General features: G+C 41.0%; 1 protein-coding gene and 1 pseudogene across 6 annotated transcripts in view; both read left to right on the top strand.

Moving 5' to 3' along the window:
- The window catches only part of CDK8 (cyclin dependent kinase 8), a 139306-nt gene that overhangs the window by 24933 nt on the left and 95359 nt on the right, over window positions 1–19014 (top strand). The gene's annotated exons all lie outside the window — the stretch shown is intronic.
- Window positions 2717–3264, top strand: LOC133761782 (male-enhanced antigen 1-like; annotated as a pseudogene).

The following is a 19014-nucleotide window of genomic DNA, read 5'->3' as shown; positions in this document are numbered from 1 at the left end:
GATAAGAACTAGGACAAATTTGGAAAAGGCAAACAATGATTAGAGGAAAGATACCTTAGCATATAAACTAAAAGGATTTGTGTTTTTCAGCGCAGAAATTAAAGGGATGGATTTGAAGTATAGAAAATTGTGATCATATAGATTAAGTTGAACTTGATTTTAAATCTCAGTCTAATGAACTAGCTCTTCTTTTTTTTTTTTTTAAGATTTTATTTTATTTATTTGACAGGCAGAATTACAGACAGTGAGAGAGAGAGACAGAGAGAAATATCTTCCTTCCGTTGATTCACTCCCCATGTGGCCGCAACGGCCTGAGCTGCGCCAATCTGAAGCCAGGAGCCAGGTACTTCCTCCCAGTCTCCCATGCGAGTGCGGGGGCCCAAGCACTTGGGCCATCCTCCACTGCTTTTCTAGGCCACAGCAGAGAGCTGTACTGGAAGAGGAGCAACTGGGACTAGAACTGGCACCCATATGGGATGCTGGTGCCACAGGCGGAGGATTAACCTAGTGCACCATGGCGTCGGCCCCATGAACTAACTCTTCTTTTTCTAATCTTGAAATAGGATAGTTGGGTAGAAGCCCTATAATAATTTTTTTAGCAGATGAAAATGTAATTAGCTTCCATGAAAGTTTGGGTATACTCATGAGTGATAGATTCATAAATAGCGAGTAAAGGGAATTAAGCTACCTTAAATTTGTATCCACAGTCTTTTGGAGTTTAAGTCAAGGGGCATAAGCATATTTTCCCATGTGGATATCATTTCAGATATTTGCTTTGCTGTTATGTGGAGGGGGACAAAACTCCTGTGACCCAGGGTAGAACTCTGACCAATGTAGATCTGTGACCAATGACTGAAAGCAAAAGAGGATACACGGTAACACTAGAACGTGAAGAGGAACTTGGAAACAAAGCTGTGTGAACATGGGGCAGGAAGCAGAGAATTGACTCTTTCTATATGTGATTTCAGCATTCCCTAAATGACAGATTGGTGGAGTTGTTGTAGAAGAAATTGAAGAATTAGATGGATGGGTGGACTGATGACTTGTACGGGCCTACCAGCTCTGAGTTTTTATAGTAAAATAATAGGAACCATTAGTAGCTAGAGATTATCAGCCTGAATGGCTTTGTAATTGGAAAAATTATAAGAAGTTATGCCCAAATCTAGAGATGGTTGTATTGCTTTTAAAAGTTCATGAACTACAAACTTAGTTTACGTTTTTAAACAATACTTAAAATTTTCAAAAGTGAAATGTTCTGGCCGGCGCTATGGCTCACTTGGCTAATCCTCTGCCTGCGGCGCCGGCACCCAGTTGGGGTGCCGGATTCTGTCCCGGTTGTTCCTCTTCCAGTCTAGCTCTCTGCTGTGGCCTGGGAAGACAGTGGAGAATGGCCCAAGTTCTTGGGCCCTGCACCCTCATGGGAGACCAGGAAGAAGCACCTGGCTCCTGGCTTCGGATTGGCGCAGTGCGCCGGCAGTAGTGTGCTGATGGTAGCGGCCATTGTGGGGTGAACCAACGGCAAAAAGGAAGACCTTTCTCTCTGTCTCTCTCTCTCACTGTCTAACTCTGCCTGTCCAAAAAAAAAAAAAAAAAAGTGATGGAAGTTTAGAAAGTACAGAACATGAACTAGAAAGTAATAGAGTTCCAGTCCTCTGTCCACCCTGTTTCCCTCTCCAAGTGGAAGTGAGTGAAAGAAGGCTGTTAAGAATTATTCTGAGGCTTGAATAATTAAGTTCATATTGGTAGTGTCCCTGCCTAAGAGAAGGTATAAGATTTGGAAGAATAGGAAGCTGTGTGGAATGGTCTCACTGAATGGTCCTGTATTACTTGTCTGATTGAATTACTTAGGTCTTGACTTCTGTTTGTCCTCTAGTATATGTTCAAAGATGTTACATTATTTCAAAAGGAGTTAAGAGCTGCCTTAAAGAGTTATATTGACTAGGTTTGGAACCATTAGAGCATCAGTAATTATATTATGTCAGAAAAGTTATGTTACGTCAAAAAGAGAATCTATGTGTCCATACTGATACTGTAAAACAATAAAAAAGCTGAGGTAGAGGGGATTTCTTTCTTTCTTTCTTTCTTTCTTTTTTTTGACAGGCAGAGTGGACAGTGAGAGAGAGAGACAGAGAGAAAGGTCTTCCTTTGCCGTTGGTTCACCCTTCAATGGCCGCTGCGGCCGGCGCACCGCGCTGATCCGAAGCCAGGAGCCAGGTGCTTCTCCTGGTCTCCCATGGGGTGCAGGGCCCAAGGACTTGGGCCATCCTCCTCTGCACTCCAAGGCCACTGGCGTAGGCTCTTGAAGAAAGCAACCCTCATGAAAAGCTTGGTGGTGGTGCTGGAGTCCAATTTCAAAAAGAAGACTAAAGAGATACATAAACAAATTTAGTGCATGGATCCTGGATTTAATAAAATATATATAAAAGACATTTTTGTATAAAAGACATTTTTCGAACAATTGGATAAACTTGAGTATGGGTTATATATTAAATGAGCTTATGAAACTGTTATTTGAGGGATAGGTAGATGATATTTTGACTGAGTCTGAGACTGTCCTTATTCTCAGAAGATGCATGCTGAAATAGGAGTGAAGTGGCATGATATCTACAAATTAGTTTGAGTGGTTTCAAACAATGATATATGGAGAGAGTGAGGTGTGTGAAAGTTAGTGGGGGACGCCATGGCTGGGGCAATTCGAGGGAAGTGACAGGGTCCCAAAAGGCTTTTGCCAAGCGCCCCTGCCTGAATGGCAGCAGTAGTTCAAGGGATAGACACCATGGGCCCTGAGCATATTTTCCTCAAACTGAGAAACTGGGGCCTCATTAGAGTCCTATAGAAGGCACTGGGGATTGGAGCAGTGAGGACCCTGAGCAAGAGCAGGAGTAAGTGGGGCAGGCCCAGCTGCCTACTCCTACCATCCCCCTGAACCAAGATCCTGAACAAGAAGAGGTGGAGCTGGCACCAGTGGGGGACAGAGAAGATAGAGTTGCTGACATCCAGGATAGGATCCAGGCTCTGGGGTTCATTTGCCAGACCCCCTGTTAGATAGTGAGGGTGAAGATGAGGAGGGAGCCACAGCATTGGGCAACCATAACTGTATTCCATGGACCCAGAACATGTAGAGCTGGTGAAAAGGATGATGGCTGAGTAAGCCCATGTGCACCCCAGGTTCCTGAATGGGCTCAGGAGATGTCAGATGCCCGGTGGGAAGATGTGGTACAGAAAGCCCTCCAAACCGGGCAGGCATCCTCTGCCTGGAAGTGAACTCAGTGAGAGCTACCTTATCTTCCTACAGTCCAGGCCAGAAGCAGCACAGGACTGAGCACATCGCTGGTGATAACGTCCGTCCTGCCTATCTCCCTTTGCACATCAAGGCAAACCAGACTTCTCAGAGACCGACTTTACTCAGTTCTTTTTTTTGGACAGGCAGAGTGGACAGTGAGAGAGAGAGAGAGAGAGAGAGAGAGAAAGTTCTTCCTTTTCCGTTGGTTCACCCCTCAATGGCCACTGTGGCCGGCACACTGCGCTGATCCGAAGTCAGGAGCCAGGTGCTTCTCCTGGTCTCCCATGTGGGTGCAGGGCCCAAGGACTTGGGCCATCCTCCACTGCACTCCCAGGCCACAGCAGAGAGCTGGACTGGAAGAGGAGCAACCGGGACAGAATCTGGCGCCCCGACTGGGACTAGAACCCGGTGTGCTGGTGCCGCAGGTGGAGGATTAGCCTATTGAGCCGCAGCACCGGCCCTTTACTCAGTTTTATACTTATGGTGGCATTGGCCCAAGCCTAGCAGACATTGGCGTGTATGTCTGTGTGGAGATAAAAGAAAATTCATATGGCAAATAAATATACCTGGAAACCAACAAACAAATAAAAAAAGAGTTTAAAGAGAAAGTTGAAAAACAAAAGTCTAGAGACAGATGGCAAAGTAAATGCAAAAAATAAATTATCAAATAATAAGAATATTTCCTAGAACTGAAAGGCAGTGTTTTCTACTGGAAATCTCCTTTCCTACTTCTCAGGACTCAGAACAATAAATGAAGTAAGATTACAAATGTCTACAATTACAAAAGTTCAGAAAAATGAAACTTGAAAATTGAAGCATCTTAAAAGCTTTCAGTAAGAAAAGTTATATACAGCATTTAGGAGATTTAATGGCAATGTTTCCAACAACACTGAAGTTAGCAGACAGCATAGTAGAATATGCAAGAGCCAGCATGTGGTTCAGCAGGTTAAGCCATGTGCTTGTGGCACTAGCATCCCATGTCAAAGTGCAGGTTTGAGTCTCTCTGATTCAGCTTCCTCCAGTGTGCCCTGGGAAGGCAGTGGAAGATGGTTCACATACTTAGGCCCCTAACCTTAGACCCATGTGGGAGACCAGGATGAAGTTCCTGGTTCCTGGCTTCTGTCTGTCCTAGACCTGTAGCCAGGTGAGGAGTCAAGTAGAGGATGGATAATTACTCTCTCTGCCTCTCTGCTCCACTCCATCCCTGCCTTTCAAATAAATAAATAAATCTTTAAAAATAATAATATATACAGAATTCTGGAATTTTAAAAAGGATTTCCAACCTAGAGTTCCACATCCAACCAAAGTATCACTGCTACTCCCCACCCTCTGCATCTATACTCTCCTTCTTCCTTTTAGCAACAGTCAATACAAATAAAGCAGAGCATGTAACTAAATACAGTTCTTCTAGTCCCTAGGGGGGGCTGATTCCAGAATTCCCCACAGATACCAACATCTGCAAATGCTCAAATTTTCTTTACTGAGTGGCCTAGGGTTTGCATAGAAGGAGTCTTCAAACAATTTATTATGGAAAAAAATGAGTATTATATAAAAAGGCATGGATTTCAAACATTTTTTACACCAAAGTAGATTTGCCTCTAATTCCATTTCCTACAGGCTTTTTGAAGTTCCTTTGTATAACCTATGCACATCCTGTCATATACTTTAAGTCATTTCTAGATTACTTGTAATATCTAATGCAGTGTAAATGCTATGAAAACAGTTGTTATACTATAGCTTAGAGAATAATAAGCAAACAAGGCAATCTGTTAGTGCATAGGAATAAAACATGACAATACATTCACTGAATGAGCTACCTTAGTGGGTCTTTGCTTTTAGCAAGATAAGGTAGGGAAACATCCTTTCTTAGGGATCTCATAGACTGATATCTGTGGCTCTTTGCTTCTGGACTTCACAGAAAGATGACCAAAATATCTTAATAAAGCAAAGCCTGGTGTATTGCTTACTGTAGGAAGAGTTTTCTGCCTTCACAAAATCTTTGTAGTGTATCAGACATGGGGAAGGCAAATGAGGAATACTTGTGAGGCTTTTAGGGGTTTGGTTTAACATAGATCCTTCCACTGCTGAGACCTAATTAGGATAAGGTGGAATCATGACAGTAGGCAAGGATTTCATGAATCTTACAAGAGTAAAGGGTCTGATGAACTTTGTGAAATGACTTATTATCTTGGGTTGTGTTTTTCAGACAGATGTTTTTTGGAGATATTCCTGAATCAGACAAGATTATTTGCAACTTCATCCTCTTGTGGAAGACTTCTCGGAATAGTGAAGTCATGATAAGTGGAACAGCAGGATCTTGTTAAATATAGATAGTATGTTAGTATAAATGGTTTGGGTTCTCAGCCTCCACCCCACCCCACCCCCTAACATTAATATCTAGGAATATGATCAGTCCAGTCAGTCGTTCATTACTGTATGAAGTTCTGTGATCTGATAAAAAGCTGTGGAGACAATAGGGAGATTATCATTTCAACCTTTGTATCAGTGTTTCCTCTCCTTTTGTGGCACAGTCCTTTGTTGGACCATCTGCATCTTATTGAATAGTGACTGCGCAGAAACATTGAGTATTCAGAATACACACCTGAACACTACAATACAGACAGATAGCAAGAAAAGGAGTATGATTAGAGTCTTCACTCCAGGAGCCAAGAATGCCAAAATCAGTCCAAGAAATTAGATACCACTTCATTTGAAGAGCCCATAAAAACCAGATGTTAGGGTTATTGGTCAAATTACTTGATTCTGTGATTATTTTGCTTACTTCATCAATCTTTTTAGTAACAGTAGAGATACCAGACAGGAACTAAAGGTTGTAAGTACAATATCCTCCCCCCCCTTCTATCTAATATCTAAAGTGCACCCCCACCTTCTTTTTAATTTGAGGGACACAGGGAGTGCAGGATGGGGTATCCTGGCTGCTTATGCAACCCAAATGCCCAGGAACTAGGAATTCAATCCAGACCTCCCCTATGGGTGGCAGGGACCTATGTACTTGAGCCATCACCTGCTGCCCCCAGAGCGCTCATTAGCAGGAAACTGGAAGCAGGGCTGGGACTCAAACTTAGGCACTCAATATGGGATGCAGGCATCCGAAGTGGTATCTTCACTGCTTTGTAAAGTGACTGTTTCTGGACTACCACCTGAACCTCTTGGATGAAAAGTTGTTTTTATTTACATTGTCTAGTACCTTTGTATTTTCTAAATCTTAGTATGTAAAATTCTTGGTACTTTCTTGAAGTGAAAAGATGAAAGAAGAAAGAAATTCATAGTGCCCTTGAGTGGTTAGGAAATTCAATTTTCAAACTGTTCCCATGATGGGAAACTGATGGATCAAAATGGGTTCTGAGTGGTATCAGAACTGTCCTAAAAGGAGGCATCAGTTTACCAAGAGAACAACAAGTCCCTGATTAATTTGCAAGTGGTACCTACTAGTAGTGCGTACTAGATTTTTATGCCACAAATTTAACATTACTCTTTAGGAGCCACTTGATAATCTATTAAGGCAAAATAGTCTCCTGGAGTTTTGTAACATGGCATCACTTTTTTTTTCTTTAAATTTTATTTAAGTTATACAAGTTTCACGTATTTTATGTATACAGATTTTTTTTTATTTTTTTATTTCATAAATGTGAATTTACAAAGTGCAACTTTTGTGGCTTCCCCCCGCCCAACCTCCCTCCCTCCCGTGGCCCTCCCCTCTCCCTCTCCCATCCCGCCCTTTATCGAGTTTCATTTTCAATTACCTTCATATACTGAAGATCAACTTAGTATATACTAAGCAAGGATTTCAACAGGCTGCACTCACACAACCGCACAAGGTATAGGGTATTGTTCGACTAGTAGTGTTTTTACGTTTCATAGTAAAACACATTAAGGACAGAGATCCTACGTGGGGAGCATGTACCCAGTGACTCCCGTTGTTGATTTAACAATTGGCACTCTTGTTTATGACGTCAGCAATCACCCGAGACTCTTGCTATGAGCTGTCTAGGCTATGGAAGTCCCTTGAGTTCACCGACTCTGAACTTGTTTAGTCAAGGCCATGTCACAGTGGAGGTTCTTTCCTCCCTTCAGAGAAAGGCTCCTCTCTCCTTGATGGCCTGTTCCTTCTGCTGGGGTCTTGTTCACTAGGGTCTTTCATTTAGTTTGTTTTTTGACATGGCATCACTTTTCAAGAGTGATCCAGTGCCAGGTAAAGCAAAAGAGGATGGGATTAATTTAGTCTTTTTTTCATTGTGAGGTCTGTAAAAGTTAGAAACAGCCTCCAAATACACTCTTGTCTATTTGGAAGTCCTTTCCTAGGGGCTGTTTCTATTAGTATTTGTTTACAAAAGCTATCACACAGAAAGATCCATAGTACTATTTTGGCAGAGATAGGAAACTCTCTATGAATGGCATGATAGCTTACCATATGTGAGTTTTGCCATTTAAAAAGTTAATCAACAGTTGAGTACAGTTACCCAGAAAACAAATTGATTTATTACATGGAACTATAAAACAGTATGAAGGGAAGCTGGGTGACTTTTAAAGAAAAGTGTATATAAACATAACAGTTGTTTTGAGCGTACACGTTAGTCAGATCATGGGTAATTTAAGTATTGGGATCATACCAGGAAGTAAATAAAAATAGAAATTCCAATATTAAGAAAAGAGGCCAATGGGGCCAGCATTGTGGTGCAACGAGTTAAGCTCATGACACCAGCATATCCCATATGAGTGCGTGCGTGTTTGAGTCCTGGATGCTCCACTACTTTTTTTTTTTTTTTTAAATACACAGGTGTTCATGTTTGTGACTCAGTGTTAGCTTTTTTTTTTTTTAAGTTTTTTTTTTTTTTTTTTAATTTACTTGAAAAGCAGAATTACAGAGAGGCAGAGGCAGAGCGAAAGAGAGAAGGCATCCATCCACTGGTTTACTCCCCAGATGGCTGCAACAGCTGGAGCTGTGCTGATCCCTGGGCCCCTGCACCCAAGTGTAGGACCTGGAAAAAGCTCCTGGCTCCTGGCTTCAGATTGGCACAGCTTCAGCCATTGTGGCCATCTGGGGAGTGAACCAACAGATGGAAGACTTCTCTGTCTCTACTTCTCTCTGTAACTCTTTCAAATAAATAAAAATAAATCTTTAAAAAAAAATAGTAGGGGCCTTATAGGTAACATAGCTAAAGAGATAACCTTAATAGCAAAAGAGGAATGAAGATGGCTAGGGAAATAGAGAACAGATAATAGATTAAAACATGACTAATCTTATTTCATATATCTTGTTTTGGAGGTCTCTGGTTGCTTAGCTGCCTTTTTCCAAAGGCTGCCTTCTTCAAAGATTTCCTAAAAATTTTCAGCTTGAAGTCTTTGGGATAGTATTCCAGTGTTTCAAACTTTCTTTGTTGAGAGACATATGAGTTTAAGGTGTTTTTGATTGCCACATCAGTTGTTAACAGAAACTCATAAGTTCCTTCTGTTAGGTTCAAGGACTTTGCATACGCTTTCCAAAAGACCATATCTCTAGGTTTTAAGTCATATATAAGGGTTGTTTATAGGAGGATGTTGAGGAAACATTTCTTACATTTTTTTTTAAAAATAAGATTTATTTATTTACTTGAAAGAGTTACACAGAGAGGAGAAGGAGAGGCAGAGTGAGAGATGGTGGGGGGAGTCTTCCATCCACTGGTTCACTTCCCAGGTGGCTGCAATGGCTAGAGCTGCGCCGATCCGGAGCCAGGAGCCAGGAGCTTCTTCTGGGTCTCCCTCGTGGGTGCAGGAGCCCAAGGACTTGGGCCATCTTGTACTGCTTTCCCAGGCCATAGCAGAGAGCTGGATCGGAAGCGGGATGTGAATCAGCTCCCATATGGGATGCTGGCACTGCAGGCAGTGGCTTTTACCTGCTACACCACAGCACTGGCCTCTACTTAGACCTTTTGATAAGATTGAGTGTACTGCATGTGCCTTAGTTTGGGTCACTATAACAAAATATAGACTGGGTGGCTTATAAGCAACATAGATTTACTTACAGTTTTGATTGCTAGAAGTCCAAGGACAGGGTTCCACCATAGCTCTCTAGTCATAGTCCTCCTTGGGACTGCTGACTTTTCCCTGCTTCCTTCCATGGCAGGAAGAGGGCCAGAGAGAGCTCTGGGACTTCTTTCATGGGGGCATTAATCCCATTCATGAGGGCTCTGTTTCGTGACCTAAATTATTTCCTCCAAAGTGCCACAACCTCATTCCATCAGTTTGGAAGTTAGGATTTCAACATGGATTTTGGAAGGATACAAATATTCAGTATATAATAGTATTCATCCCCGGCAGACAGGATTTGGATATATGTTTTTTCCAGTACTGGAGAGCCTAAAATTGAAGATAATGTTCCTAGGTGTGTGTGCTGGTTTGTACTAACTCATAATTGGGGAATGGTTGAACTCCAGGGTTGATGTCATTGTCATGAAAGCTGGTGGTGATAACTTAGGGCATAGAAGTTCAAGACATTCTTGATACTTGGTTTCAGAATTCTCTTTGTTCTGTTTCTTGAAGATTATAGTTCATAATGACAGTGACATTTCTGAATAAGCAGAAAGACTTTTCAAATTCTTTAATAATAGCTCTAGAAAAATGTTTGCTCTTCAGAGAGGTGTTGGAATTCCTCAGGTTATAAACAGAAAATAAAGTAAAATATTTATTACTGTTAGAGCTGTAGATTTCCAAAAGCTTAAGTCTAACTTAAGACTAAGCAGAAGATGACCAATACATATTCAAAGCCCACAGCAGGGGAGTAGTTGTATGAAAACTGTTTAGTGATGTTCAGAGAGACCTCGAGTTCTCTCTGTACCTTTGCTGTCTTAATCACGGATTTGTGGAGGTGAGCGTTGACACATAAACCAGCATACCCTTCGCAATTTTGGTAAATTTCCCTTTAGTGTTGATAGACTTTACCCACCAAGGTTCTTGCCAGAGTATGTAATTTTATGCAAAAAAATTTTTCAAGTTCCATTTGAGAACTTGTGGTGCCACAGAGAAGCTGTTCTGAAAACATGAGAGGTTAACTGGGCTAAATTACACCCAGGTTTCTCCCAATAACTCTTTTCTAACTGTAGTGCTAATCAGTGACCTTCTCTGGAGGCCTCTTAGAACCCCTTTAGAGGTTTGATTCTTTGACTATTATGAAGGTTAGAATCTTCCTAGAAGATGCCTGTGTGCCATAATAATGAGCCAAGATGTTTTATTTATTCATGTTATTTCTCTTTTTTTATTGCTGGATCTGTTTAGAATAGTTATCTCCGTAAGAAGCATTAATACTGATGTCAAAAACTATCATTGTTTTTAAAGCATCCCAAAATCATAGGCTACCTAGATGTAGATCCATTTTCAGTTTAAATTTATTAACCCCTTAATCTCCAGCTAACCTGATTCTGATGAATGCATTGACTTATTTGGGCATATCTTGCCTCTGGCAGGGTCTCACTCTAAGAGTGAATTGAGGTCTGTTCTAGCATATCCTGCCTCATATTTTCTTGTTTCATCTTTAAAAATGTGACCTATCAACAACCAGGATTGAATATGAATGTTATAGAGGAGTCTTGTTTTAGGGCATAGCTTACCAATACAAGTTTCCCCCTTTCAGAGAATAGAGGATTAGCAGGGATGCCAGATAATAAGTAGTTTAGGCTTGGTGGGCCATGTGTAGCCTATGTTGTGTGTTTTTTAGACAATCCTTTAAAATATCAAAAAAATTTCTTATAGGCAGTGCAAAAATGATCAGAGGCTGAATTTTGCCTATAGCCATAGTTTGCTGACCTGTGGAAATGTTACAACAATGCTTAGAGATGTGTAAGGGATAAAGTAATAGAATTTATATGAATTAAGTCTCTTTGATGAGACTTATTTTGTGTTTTCAGTGAGCAACAATGAATACATCCTGAGTGACTTTGGGTTAAAAGAAGGCCTTTAAACCAAGTAAACAGAAGGCTCCATTAGTTTAGCTACAGTGGCTCTCTTTAGAAAAGAGGGGTAGTTTTTTGCCACTGCATCAGGAGAAGCTGGAGTAATCTCTTGATCTCAGGTCTCTGTGAATTTAAGTCAGAACACCATGGACTTGTTGGGCTTGTTCAGATCTCTTATGTATGAATAACTAGAAATCTTCATGATAATTAGGTAGGTCAGAGTGTTCACTTTAAATTACAAAAGGTCTTTTCATGTTTAGGTTCCCAGAGAAGTGGTTTACTTATTGAGAATTTGATTAACTCTTTTAGTAATCACACAATAACAGAAAAATGACAACTTACTGCCTGTAGTAGTCAATGAGATCTAGAATCTTTCTTTAGTGACATTGCCTTAGAAAGATTTGAACAGCTTGTAATCTTTCTAAAGTAAGGGATTTGCCTCCTTAGATAAACCATGTGCTGTGTAATATACTTTAATAACTTGTAACTTCTCTTTGGGAATCTTATGTTTATATCTGAGTTGGAAAAAATGGAATCAGTGCTAGAACTTACTTCATTTGAAACTAAGTCTGTTCTAGGAAGTACGATTAAGCAGTACAACCAAGTAATACAGTTAAATAATACAGGAAGTCAAACATCAGAATACAAGCTAGCTATAGCTATGACTAATATATTTTGGAGAATTGGATTAGTAGTTTGAAATAGCTTAGATGTTTGTAGTTCTGTATAGCTCTGCTTGATATCTCGATCACTGCAAAAATTCAAAATCAGTATATAATTGCAGAGTTGGCATTCACGTAAGCATTGTTAGAAGCAGATATATGAGTATTTGGCATTTATGTAAGCATTCTTAGAATCAGATGTATAAGTATATGTGTGTTTTTGTTGTGAGATAATTTATAATAGAATTGAAGACAAAGTTATCTGTAGAGTTCCTAGGCTAGTTTTGTGTGTGCAGTGATGTATAATATGGGAAAATTTGGCATTGTAGTACCGATACTATACCTACTTTGTAGTCGTAAAGATGTACTCAATTTTTATTATAATCAGATATCTTCTCAAAACTGAGCTTTTGTCCATATGTCAATTCTCAGTAAGTTTTTAAAAATTATTTATTTGAAAGGTAGGAAGGCAGATCTGCAACCTGCTGATTCACTTCCCAAATGCCTGCAACAGCTGGGGCTGGGCCAGGCATAAGTTTGGATTTTCCATTTGGGTGACACGGACCCAATTACTTGAGCCATTGCCTGTTACTTACCAGTGTGCACGTCAGCAGAAAGTTGGATCTGAAGTGGAGCTGAGACTTGAACCTGGGCACTCTGATATAGGATGTGGGCATCCCAAGTAGCATCTTTTTTTTTTTTTTTTGACAGGCAGAGTTAGACAGTGAGAGAGCGAGACAGAGAGAAAGGTCTTCCTTCCGTTGGTTCATCCCCCAAATGGCTGTTATAGCTGGCACGCTGCGCTGATTGATCTGAAGCCAGGAACCAGGCACTTCCTCCTGGTCTCCCATGCGGATGCAGGACCCAAGCACTTAGGCTATCCTCCACTGCCTTATCAGACCACAGCAGAGAGCTGGCCTGGAAGAAGAGCAACCGGGACAGAATCTGGCGCCCCAGCCGGGACTAGAACCTGGGGTGCTGGCGCCGCAGGCGGAGGATTAGCCAAGTGAGCCGTGACACGGGTCCCAAGTAGCATCTTAACCCCTATGTCAAGGACCTGTCCCAAGAACAATTTTATAGATGTTTTATTACCCAGATTGTATCAGCAGATATGTTACATGGTATAAATTATGTCATAAAGTGATATGAGCTTTTATAGAACAACTGTTCTTTAGGAATATTTAGCTTTTTAAAGGCATAGGGACCAATTTACTAGCAAACACCATCAAATGTGAAGGGGAAAAATGTGTTTTTGGTAGAGAAAATAAATTTGCACCATTCAAAAATTTTTTCTCCACTAGTTTACATTCTGGGATGTCTAGTTCTGGTAATTAAGGGTGTTTCTCCCCTTCTCATGGTATAGTCTGTTGTGGTTTTTTTTGTGTTTTTTTTTTTTTTTTTTCTCTTGAAAGGCAAGTGCTTGCACACACACAAGAATTGATCTTCCATCCACTAGTTTACTCCCCAAATGCCCACAACAGCCACAACTGGGCCAGGCTGAAGCTAGGAGCCCAGAACTCCATCCAGCTTTCCCATTTGAGTGGCAGGGACCCAAGTGCTTGAACCATCATCTCTGGCTCCCAGGATGCATTAGCAGAAAGTTGACTGAAAGCAAAGTAGTTGAGACTCGAACCAGTACTCCAATGTGGGATGTAGGTGTCCCAAATAGCGACTTAATCCACTATGCCACAGTACCTGCTCCCAGAGAATATTTAAATCTGCAGAAGAAAAGCAACTTGTGTAGCGGGTAAAGCCACTGCCTATGATGCTGACATCCCATATGGGTGCCTCTCCTGTCCTGGCTGATCTGCTTCTGATCCAGCTCCCTGCTTATGGTCTGGGAAAGCAGCTAAAGATGGCCCAAGTGTTTGGGCCTCTGCCACCCATGTGGGAGACCCAGATGAAGCTCCTGGCTTCTGCCTGGCCCAGACCTCACTGTCGTGGCCATCTGGGGAGTGAACTAGTGGATGGAAGATCTGTCTCCCCTCTCCCTCTCTGTAACTTTTAACTTTCAAAGTAAATAAACAATTCTGTTTTTAAAAATAAGATCATTAGCCAATTTTTTCTTTTTTTTTAAATTTTTTTTAATTGACAGCTAGAGTTATAGACAGTGAGAGACAGAGAGAAAGGTTTTTCTTCCTCTAGTTCACTCCCCAAATGGCCGCCACAGCCGGCGCTGTGTCGATCTGAAGCCAGGAGCCAGGTGCTTCTTCCTGGTCTCCCATGCGGGTGCAGGAGCCCAAGCACTTGGGCCATCCTCCACTGCCCTCCCAGGCCACAGCAGAGAGCTGGACTAGAAGAGAAGCAACCAGGACCAGAACCTGTTGCCCACGTGGGATGCCGGTGCCACAGGCGGAGGATTAACCAAGAGAGCCATGGTGCTGGCCCCATTAGCCAATTTTTTCATCAGAACTATTGGAGGCCAAAATATTTAGAGCAGCAAAAGAAAAAATCTACCAAGACTCCTTTATCTGGTGAAACCGTCCTTCAGAAGTGAGGAGGGGAAATCAAGACATTCCCAGATCAACAAAAGGTGAGGAAAGATATTACCACTAGATTTGCCCTTCAAAAAAAATGCATACGGGTCCTAAAGGTCAAATCAAGGTAACTCTATGCCAAATGAAGAAATAGAATCTCAATAAAGGTAAAGATATAGGCAACTATATAAGCAGGTATTATTATAACAACAATTTTATTTATTTATTTAAAAATTTATCTTTATGTATTTGAAAGACAGAGTTACAGAGAGGGGTGGAGATAGCTAGAAAGAGAGGTCTTCCATCTCCTGGTTCACTCCCCAAATGGCTGCAATGGCCGGAGCTGAGCTGAGCTGAGCCGATCTGAAGTCAGGAGCCAGGAGCTTCCTCCTGGTCTCCCATGTGGGTACAGGGGCCCAAGAACTGCTCTTCTAGGCTATAGCAGAGAGCTGGATCCATAGAGGAGCAGCCAGGACTAGAATCAGTGCCCTTATGGAATGCCGGTGCTTCAGGCCAGGGCTCCAAACTGCTGCGCCACAGTGTCGGCCTCTAACAATTTATAACTGACTTTTTGTTCTCTACATGACTTAAAAGACCAATACATTTAAAAGATGTATTGATCTAAGAGCTAGTGTTACTATAACTTTGATTTGTAACTCTATATTTTGTTCTGTACATAAATCAAGAGATTAAAGGAATTATTAGTTTATGGTTTGGGGCACAATATGTAAAGATGTAATTATGTAGCAGCCACTTTTGAAAAGGATGAGAACGGAGTTGTAAACAAGCAGAGTTTTTGTATGTTTAGTTAAGATAATATAAGCTTAAATTAGAGTATTATAACTTTAAGATGTTAAATGTAATCCCCATAGTAACCACAAAGAAAATAGCTGTAGAATATTGTAGAATATACAGAAAAGGAAATGAGAAATGTAAGTATTTCACTGCAAATATTTAGCTAGCCACAAAAGAAAAGCTCTAATGTAGGAAATGATGGGCCAAAACCTATGAGGTATATAGAAAACACATTACAAAACAGTAGGATTAAGTCCTTATCAGTAGTTACTTTGAATGTTAATAGATTAAACTATGCAGTTGTTGGAAGACACAGAGGTCTGTTCATTTGGGGTTGGGCACATAATTAGCTTCAAGTGGGAGTTGCTTGCAGGAAAGCTTTCTATGCTTTTGATAAGTAAAGCAGACAGTGCGAAGGTACAGTTTCCTCAAGAAACTGTTTCCCTGAAAAGCAGTTTGCTCTAGCTTTTATAGCACATGGTAGGGGGATGTTCAGAGTATGAATAAAAGGCAAGTGGGAGCGCCCTTCTTGCTTCTAATATACATCTTTATACACTGCAGGTTTAAAATCTGGCTCAAGCTGTTTGCTTACAGCTTTCACCTTTCCTTGTTTGTGGTGGTCTGGCCCCCTCTGTACAGTGTGAAAAGATAAACTTACCTGGCACATCTGAAAAAACAATGCTGAAGAAATTACACTGTTTCAGATTTTCTGCCTGTGTTCCATGCTCCACCCCCACTCCCAGCCCTTGCCTAAATCCTACGTTGGTTGCATAGTGCATAGTTAAGACAAAAATTGGAAGAATGGGTTAAAAACTGCTGCTTGTAAGACTCATTTTACTTATTTGTTTTTAAGTTAGTTTTTTATCAGATTCAATCTAGTTTATGGATAAAATTTTAAGAATATAAGGATATTCCCTTCCTTTCTCCCTTCTTGTCCCTTTCTCCTCACCCTCCCTCCTTCTCCCTTTCTTTGCTTAGGAGGCTCACTTTACATCCAAAGACACACAGATTGAAAATCAAAGGATGGGAAAAGATACTCTATGCAAATAGTAACCAAAAGAGAGCAGGTGTGGCTTTATAATATGAGACAAAATAGACTTCAAATCAAAAAAGTTAATGAGGTAAAGGACATTTTGTGTCAGTAAAAGGTTCATTGCAACCAGAAAATAAAACAATTGTAAATCTTTATACACCTAATGACAGACCATCCAAACCCTTGTATATAAAGGGAAAGAACTGACAAGGAGAGATAAACAGGTCTATAATAGTTGGAGACTTTAATACTCCCTCTAAATAATAGAACAGCCTCACAAAAGATACATAATGAAGTTGAGGCAACAATAAACTTAGCACAATAAACCAACTTAGATGTAACAGACATCCAGAAATGTTCTGCCTAATAACAGCACACTCATTCTTCTCAAGTATACATGAAACACTTTCTAGGACAGACCCTATGGAAGTTCATAAATGAAATCTCAATGGATTGAAAAGGATAAATACACAGATTATACTCTCCAACCACAACGGGATGAAGTTGGAAGTCAGTAACAGAATTACAGTTGAAATACTCAGAAAACTTGAAATTAAACAATACATTCTTTAAACTTCCAGTTGATCAAAGAAGAAATCACAAAGGAAACTAGAAAATATGTAGAGACAAATGAAAATGAAAACAACATGTTAAAACTCACAGGCACAGCAAATGAAGTAACAAGGGGGAAACTTTTATAGCTATAAATGCTTACCTTAAAAATAACAAATATCTTAAGTCAACCACCTAACTTTAAGGAACTAGGAAAAAAAAAAAACAAAACTCAAAACCAGCAGAAGGAAGGAAGGAAAGAAGGAAGAGATTAGAGCAGAGATAAACACAATGGAGAATAAAAGCAATCAGTCAAAAGTTGGTTCTTTGCAAAGATTAACAAAATTGACAGGGGCCTGCAAGGCCTGCACCACCATGGGGCAGTACGTTAATCTTCCCCCTGCGGTGCAGGCATCCCATATGGATGCCAGTTTTACTCCTGGCTGCTCCTCCTCTTCTTTTTTTTTGACAGGCAAAGTGGACAGTGAGAGAGAGAGAGAGAGAGAGAGAGAGAGAGAGAGACAGAGAGAAAGGTCTTCCTTTTGCCATTGGTTCACCCTCCAATGGCCGCCGCGGCCGGTGCGCTGCGGCTAGCGCATTGTGCTGATCCGAAGCCAGGATCTGATGCCAGGAGCCAGGTGCTTCTCCTGGTCTCCCTTGCGGGTGCAGGGCCCAAGCACTTGGGCTATCCTCCACTGCACTCCCTGGCCACAGCAGAGAGCTGGCCTGGAAGAGGGGCAACCGGGACAGAATCCAGCACCCCGACCGGGACTAGAACCCAGTGTGCAAGGCGCAAGGCGGAGGATTAGCCTAGTGAGCCGTGGCGCCGGCGCTGGCTGCTCCTCTTTCTAATCCAGCTCTCTGCTATGGCCTGGGAAAGCAGTGGAAGATGTCCAAAGTGCTTGGGCCACTGCACCTGCATGGGAAGCCTGAAGGAGGCTCCTGGCTCCTGGTTTCAGATCTGCGCCGCTCCGGCTGTTGCGGCCATTTGGGGAGTAAACCAATGGAGGGAAGACCTTTCTCTCTGTCTCTCCCTCTCACTGTCTGTAACTCTACCTCTCAAATAAATAAAATCTTAAAAAAAAAAATGACAAACCAATAGCTATGTGGGTTAAGAAGAAAAGAGAGAAGACTCAAATTGTTAAAATTAGAAAGTGAAGGGCATTACTGCCGATTTTTCTAAGAAGTAAAAAGAATTATAAGAGAATACTATGAATAAAATTATATATCAATAAGTCGAATAACCTAGATGAAATGGATAAATTTTTAGAAATAAAACCTATAGTGACTAAATCATAGAGAAATAGAAAATAAAAATAGGCTTATAGTAAAAAGAGTAAAATCATTAATCAAAAATATCTTGAAAGAAAAACCCTGGACCTGATGCCTTTGTTGATGAAAATTCAGCCAGACAACTTAGAAACTGATATCAGCCCTATTAAAACTTTGCCAAAAAACTAAAACAGGAAATACTTCCAAACCCATTCTTTGAGGCTAGCATTACCTTTGATATGAAAGCTGTACATTTATTCTAAGAAAACTACAGGTTACTGTGCAAAGCTCCCCACTAGCAAATAAAATTCAGCAGCATATTAATGGGATTATATGACAAAGTTATTTTGCGATTTATCAGTCAAGTTTATTATCATTTTTTCCTGCAATGTAAGGGTGATTCTGTTGTCAGGGTGATCCTGGATGGAACTGGTCCAGGTGCTTGTCTCTGCTGGTGAAAGAATTCAAGGAGGAGTTGTAAATGTGTATAAGAAAGCAGGATTTTATTTAAAAGAAAGGAAAAGTATATAGTCAAATAAGTGTGGTCAAGAAAAACCCAAAACACACCCCCAACAAGGTTCAGGTTGTCCTTTTATACTATTGGGAAGTATCTGGGATGAGACTCAATTGAGTATTCAAAGGATGTCAGTTTAGGAAGGGGCTTGTGTACAGCTCATTTCTGTGCCTCTTTTTGTAAATCTCAGAAGTGTCATGGTGTCAGGTGCATGATGGGAGTGGGAGTGTTGACCATAGTAATTTTTTTTATAATGACCTAAAGGTTATCCCAGGGATACAACCTGCAGCCATATTGGGTATTTCCAGCTAGCACTGTTTAGCCTAGGGATTAAGACACCAGTTAAGATGCCCACATTCCACACTGAAGTGCCTGGGTTTGATTCCCAGCTCTAGTTTCTGATTCTAGCTTCCTGCTAATGCAGACTCTGGGAGGCAGTGGTGATGGCTCAAGTAATTGGGTTCTTGCCACCCATGTGGC

This window comes from Lepus europaeus, chromosome 6 (genome assembly GCF_033115175.1).
Source record: "Lepus europaeus isolate LE1 chromosome 6, mLepTim1.pri, whole genome shotgun sequence".
Lineage (NCBI taxonomy): Eukaryota > Metazoa > Chordata > Mammalia > Lagomorpha > Leporidae > Lepus > Lepus europaeus.
Note: the sequence above shows the minus strand (reverse complement) of the source record. Positions and strands in the feature narration are given on the sequence as shown.